We start from the raw sequence: 7,542 nt of genomic DNA on the forward strand, positions 1-7,542 counted from the left end.
AAATAAGAGAATGTATGATACAATGTTTCATAAAAGTCAGTATGTTCCATAACTTATTATCATGGGCACATGTCCAGTAAACTTGACATTTTTGTAGTTTTTTCCATTGGTTGGTCCACACTGACAAACTGAGACTCAATGTTTGTATTTCTGCTTAATTATTTGATAGGGAGAAAAAGACTTAAGAATTACTGTGAAAAGATCATTCCCCAAAATAAGATTGTTATGTCTAGGGGCAGACAAAGATAGACAAAGCCAGCGATTTCATGCTGTTATCTTTATGCACATCTCCTAGCATCTTAAAGGACATACAGCATTTTTATCCTTGGTAGTATTCTCTCATTGTTCTATCAGCCCATCATAAATCTGTTTCTGTGGTGTCCCAGTGTAGTGCCAAAAAAAAAAAAAAAAGGCTTAAATAACTAAGTGCTCTTATACTGCACAAGGAAGAAAATTTAAAATGCACTTCTACTCTAAAGTTTTCCATTAATGATAAAGAAGGTAGCATATTTCTGAACATGGTGAATGAAGAGCTAGCTCGTCCAGTTGCGATACAAGAAAGCAATATGCAATCAACTAAGAGCTAGGAAAAAGCATCATCTAAAGTATAAGTAATTTTTAAAAATTTTAATAATAATGATAATAAAATATAGACAATAGCCTGCCATGCTGTAGTGTTTTACAATGGAGGCATTTACTCTATATAATTGAGAACATTGCATTTTGTATCAGAAGAAATTATTCAAGTACTTGTTTTGCTACTGCCTACTTTGCCACATGTGAGAAAGTTAGCTTCACATCTCTGCTTCAGTTTCTTCACATTAAGAAATGAGTTTCTGATCTTGTATACTTCACACAATTATTATGACACTTAGATGATAATATATGTATATTCTTTCATAATGTAAAACAATCATTAGCCAGCATTTGTTATCTATATTCTGTGCAATTCTATTATTTAGAGGTGAATAATTTTCATGCCTTTATAGGTTGCCCAAAGTATTTACTGAACTACATTAACATTAAACAGAGATATGATGAAGGGAAGGGATAGTATGCACATTTTCCAGACAAATTTTACCATGGAATAATTTATTTAAAGAGCTATTAGCGCTATGCAAAACATATCTCAAGGCTGCTCTTCAGCCATCACATTTGGGAGACTCAATCTGTCTTATATTCCTACAAGCAAGATAGCACATTGATTAAAAGCAATACTCATAAACCAGACTGAATTTAAATTCTTGCTCCTCCTTCCATAGATGTGAAAGTGTATTGCACCTAAGTTTCCTTATATTTAAAATGAGAATAATGACAGTTCCTGTTATAGTGTTTCACAATGATTAAATGAGTTAATAAATGCAAAAAGGCAAGTACATAATAAAAAATAAATGTCAGGTACTATTAGATTCCACCAGGTCCTGAGGCATTGTTACATTCCAATTCCCCAGCACAGCATTTGACATATAGATGCCCAAAAGAACATTTATTCATTTTTATTTAAATTTTCAATGTTTATTCAAATGTGTTTGATTTTTTTCCTCTGGACTGGTGTTGTGGTATAGACAGTAAAGCTGTCACCTGCTTGTGACACCATCATCCCATATGGGTGCAGTTTGTGTCCAGACTGCTCCACTTCAGATCCAGCTCCCTGCTAATGTCCTGAGAAAAGCAACAGAAAGTGGCCAAGTGGCTTGGGCCCTTGCTAGACCATGTGAAGCTCCTGACTTCGGCCTGGTTTAGCCCTGGCCTTGCAGCCATTTGGGGAGTGAACAGCAGGTAGAAAACCTCTCTCTCTCTCTCTCTCTCTCTCTCTCTCCCATCTCTGTCACTCTTTCAAATAAATACATAAATCTTTTTAAAAAGCTTTTTAAAAATGGTTTTGAAGTCTGTATTTTTTAATGTGTTTTCCATGAACTGTTTTCTTAATATTTATTGTATTTTAATGAAAGGCATAGTTAGAGAGAGAGAGAGAGAGAGAGGTCTTCCATCCCACTGATTCACTCCCCAAATAGCCACAAAGGCCAGAGTTGGGCTGGTCCAAAGCCAGGAGACTCCTCCCCATCTCCCACATGGGTGCAGGGGTCCAAGGACTTGATCCATCTTCTGCTGCTTTCCCAGGCATATTAGCAAGCAGCTATAGTGGATCAGAAGTGGAGCAGCCAGGACTGGACCCTGGCACCCATATAGAATGACATCACAGGCAGCAGCTTTTACCTGCAACACTACAACACTGGACCCATATTTTTTTTTTTTCTCAGCATTTACCTATAGCTAAACAACAGCAACTATTAAAGGAATCTTAATCAGTATTTATATCTCATTACTTTGCTAATATGGTAACAAAGTTTAAGAAATATAAATCTTGACCACAACTGGTTTGTATAAATTGTTATCACATTGATAACACAGCTCAAAAAGTACATCCTGCAGTTTCAAAAGCACACAACAGGTCAGAATACATATTCCTAAGATTCCTAAGGAATATTTTCTAATGCCAACATAACATCTCACATTCACCAGTGTTTGATCAAGTGTACCAGATGAACTGTAATAGATATGAATCTAGAAATGCATACTTTAAACAGTAGTTCTCTTGACCTGAAGAGTTAGTTTCAGTTTTTCAAATTATATAAATCCTTTGAGAAATGCATGCTACATAGAAGTTAGCATACATAGTATGAGATCATGGTATAAAAATCAGTCAGGATCTTTTCTCTTCCTCTCACTGACCAGCCAGAAACAAATTGACTGTGGCTCACATTCTTTCAAATGGAAGGCAAGGGAATAGAAGAAACATGAAATTAAAACTAGTCTAATCTGTTCTTTTCCAGAAATTTTTCCTAGGTTAGGTGGTGAAGGAGCTTTAAATGAATGTGTCATTTTAAAGGACTACAACTCATACAGAAAATTCTAAAGTAATTCATTTTACTCATTTGATAAAATCAATTTAACTATAAAAACTTATTTTGGTTCACCAACTAAAAATAGCTATGATTCCAACACATAAATCCTTTGCCGAAAAGATTTTTAAATGTAAAATTGATATGAATGGTCCATTAATTTATATTTAATATTATTTTCCAAGTATAGTCAATTCAAAACTCTTGTATGTAGCAAATGGACATGGGTAAAATTTTCAAGTTCAAAAATATAATCATAATAAATGAGAGTTTACTTTTCCCCATATTTATGAGACTAAAAAAGGAAGTCTTTTGGTGTTCAGACCAAACTCAAAACAAAATCCTGAAACTTCTGTTTTAAAAGTTTAATGCCAAACTTTTGCTAAGGAAGTAACAACCCACAGCACTATTGCAAAGCCTAAAGCAGAATGGTTTTTCAGACCAATAGTGACAGGCTCTGACCATCAGTGCCTTCAGAAGGCGCCACTGTAATTGCAGTCTCCTTAAAACGTAACTTATTTCAGGCGAGTTAGGAGAGCCAATATTTTGTATTTTAATTAAGAAACCTGAATGTTGTTTATAATAATTGACTGTTAAGTCAATTCTTGCCAGGATATACTTGTAAAGGCGAAGTTTTGCCCCAAGTAAGTTTGAGAGCTTACTTTAAGATTTTAGAACAGATTTAGAATATGAAATTGAATTTTTTTCAATTATTTTAGTTGCTTTCATTGTTGTATTAACAATTAAGAAGCATAGCTGTGCATATTTTTGATCAGTATACATTAATGTCCATAAATATTTATATTCTACTCCTTGAAGTAAATGTTAAAGCATAATGATGGAAATATATTATCTGCTATGAACATGAAATCCAAATTGTTTCCTTCATTAACTAACTACACCTAAAAATAAATCACTGCTTTCAGAGTGATATAAAATGGATAAAACCATATCTAAGAGCAGAACCCCAAAGAATTCATTTAATAACAAATGAAATATCTTAGATATTAAACACCGATATGGTGATTTTTGAAAATGTGTCATTTTTGCTGTCCAGATCAAGTCATTCTATATAATAAACACTTTAGTGTTCTTAAATTCTTTCTGCTTAAGCATAATTGTTGGGGGTGGGGCATGTAATGTAGTAATATTGCTTAGTATTTGTTTTAAAAGCTATTCAGAGGCAGAATAGATCTGAAAACATTATCTCTAGAAAATTTGGTTCCAAACGAAACCAAATGGAACACTGCCACCTTTTGGTTATATAAATTGTAAAGTTGCATGATTTCACTGTAGGCTTTTTCAATGGACATGTTTTCTGGTTTAGATATTATAACTCTGTCCCTCTTGGTATGAAAATATCCATCGCCAAAATTTTGTTTCCTTTCAGTTTTTTTTTTAAAGATCTTACTTACTTATTTAAGAGGTAGAGTTACAGAGAGTGAGAGAGAGAGAGACAGAGAGAAAGGTCCTCTATCTGCTGGTTCACTCCCCAACTGGCCACAGCAGCCGGAGCTGAGCTAATCAGAAGCCAGGAGCCAGGATCTTCCCCCGGGTATCCCACACGGGTGCAGGGGCCCAAGTGTTTGGGGCATCTTCCACTGCTTTCCCAGATCACAGCAGAGATCTGGATTGGAAGAGGAGCAGCCAGGATTAGAACTGGTACCCATATGGGATGCCGGCACCACAGGCAGAGAATTACCCTACTGCACCACAGCGCTGGCCCCTCCTTTCAGTTTTTGACTTTCCATTTCGCTAAGTTTGCACCAAAATTCTTGAACTTTAGAACTTGGAAACAATTATCCCTGTTTATTTTGTAAAGGATGGCAAAGTAAAGACCTAGCAATGAAAAGCACAAAGGAACTTTTAAATCCTAGGGCTCTGTTGTGAACATCTCTGTTACTTCTCTTTCCAAACCACATCACCACACTACAAAACAGGAATCTTATGTGCTATATTCAGATTCACAAACACTAATTGTATTTCATGCAGCTAGGATTTGTGCCTTCCCACCCTGTAAGTATTTTATGTATATGTTCTTTAATTATAGGGCAAAAACTGGTGCCTAAGCACATCTAGTGCTTCATTGGTAGGTGAAGACATGAAGTGTTTTACATATACATAGATTTTTATTTATGACAGCAGAATCTGAAAGCAAAATAAGGAAAATTAAGAGTGGGAGAGAAGGGGCCAGCGTTGGGGCACAGTAGGTTAAGCCTCCACCTGCAATGCTGCCATCATTTATGAGAGCTCATTCAAGACCTGGCTGCTCCACTTCCAATCCAGCTCCCTGCCAATGCACCAAGGAAAGCAGCCAGAGATGATTCAAGTGCTTGGGCCTTGCCACCCATGTGTGAGACCTAGATGGACCTCTTGTCTCCTGGCTTCAGCCTGGCCCAGCCCCGGCCTTTACAACCATTTTGGGAGTGAACCAGCAGATGAAAATCTGTCTGTCTGTCTGTCTGTCTTTCTCCCTTTCTATAACTCTACCTTTCAAATAAATAAATCCTTTTTTAAAAAAAGAAGTTGAGAAAAGACAAGTAAACACAGGAAAGACAAGAAAAACACAAAAGTGCTAAACATCAACAGCAAATCAAACTTTTTTTTTTTCATTTCAGTTCCCACAATTGGGCCAACTGTACTAATAAAGGGTCTCTCTGGTTATAAAAGTAGAGAAATGATACATAAAATCAAAATTATAAGATAAAATATATGGAAGAACATGGAAAGACAAATTCTTAGGTGCCAACAAGAAAAAATGCAAAACCAGTGAATTTGTAAAATGACTCAGTAAACAATCAGGGAACTATCAGACTTGGAAAAATCTTCATTTCTAGTGGCTATAGATCAAATGCCCATATAGAGACATGGCCATAATCTTGACCACGTGACACTGGAAATTGAGTCTGAGATCCCTACAGGAAAGCCAGTAAATAAAGGGGCGTCTCTTGAATGATAGAGGACAAGATCATACTTGGAAAGTAACAAAGACATCTAACTTTTCTTTTAAAATTAAAATTAAAACTTTTAAAATTAAAAATTAAAACTCATCATGATACTAAGCTATTCTTACAGATAGTAGTCAAATCTCTAAAACTGGTATTTAAGAAATTGTCCTAAGCCAATTAAACAAACAGAACAGAGTGCATCAAATCACTTCAACAACTTGCAACCTAGAGTATTCCAACAGAAGAAAAAAAAATCCTTATTGAAATGAAATTCAAAAATCAGAAATTACAAACCATATAAGGAAACAATCTAGCAAGAGCAGGAGTCATACAAAACACCAGGAGGTATTTATTGCACATCCCCAAACTGGAAAGAATAAAGCTATGTAAAGCAGATTTTTCAAAATTGTGATAAAAATGGTTAAAGATGCAGCAGATGAAATCGAAACCATAATATTTTCAAAAAAGGATATTAAAAATAAAATATTTTGAAAATCAAACCCTTAAAGAAATAAAAATAGTGACCAAATTTTTAAAACAGCAAATGGCTGAAAACCACATCTGTTCAAGGAAAAAATTAATGACCTAGAGAATAGATCTAGGAAATTTACATATATGTACTAAAAAATATAAAGAAAAGATATGAAAAAGAAGTTTTTGAGTTCATCTCTACAAAACAGGGCAGGTTTCTCTTCACAAAACTTACGGTCTTTGTCTCAAGGTGATATTTGCAAACATATTTCAAGATCAGATCCATAGCAGGCACTATGGTTAATACTCAAAAATGTTCCTTGACACAATGGTAGAAAGATTTTCCACAGTGCAGATAAAAAACTGTTCTTTTGGAAGTAGCAAATATTATACAACCAATAGCATATAAAAAGGTGATAAGGAGAAAAGTTTTAACCAACACTCCAAATGCAAGATATAGACAAATATAAAATTTTTTATTTAAAGGTTTGTAGAACAACCAGTTAAACAATCCGTCAGTCCCTCTTTTCAAGCATATAAAACAGTCAACAGTAGAGACAAATGGCTGATGTCCAAGTTATTCGGGGTAAGAGTTAGAGAACGGTGTCTACTTCTAACTAAATAGTGTTTTCTGTGGTATACCGTACCAGGTTTTGTCAATACTTAGATATAAGACATGCTTTTTATCCTTAGCAAATAACCTGCTTCCCACCCTCAGGATTGGGGTGGGGGGAGACAGAAATAAGCAATCTAGTGTGTCTGAGAGACTTGAGACAAGTTTGATGTGGGTTCCTATTCCAGAGTTAAGATGCTCCTAGAAAATTTTCTGAAAGGATAATACTTCAACTATATCCTGAGCAAGCTGTAAATCACCATCAGAGCTCTTGTTTTTCTCCTTGTGTGCTTTCCAGTTGGAGTTTTGTAAAACACACTTAACCTTGTGTGAGCAACACAGTAGTCTGAAAAGCTGTTTTTCAACATTGAAATGCTGGAGCTGGTGCTATGGCATAGTAGGCTAAGCCTTCGCTTGCAGCTCCAGCATGCCTTCTGACTGTCAGTTCATGCCCTGCTGCTGCTCTTCGGATCCAGCTCTCTGCTGGTGGCCTGGGAAAGCAGAAGATGACCTAACTCCTTGAGCCCCTGCACCCATGTGGGAGACCTGGAGAAAGCTCCTGGCTCTGCCTTCAGATGGGACAGCTCCAGCCACTGTGGCCATTCGG

The sequence above is a fragment of the Lepus europaeus genome, chromosome 3 (genome assembly GCF_033115175.1).
Source record: "Lepus europaeus isolate LE1 chromosome 3, mLepTim1.pri, whole genome shotgun sequence".
NCBI lineage: Eukaryota > Metazoa > Chordata > Mammalia > Lagomorpha > Leporidae > Lepus > Lepus europaeus.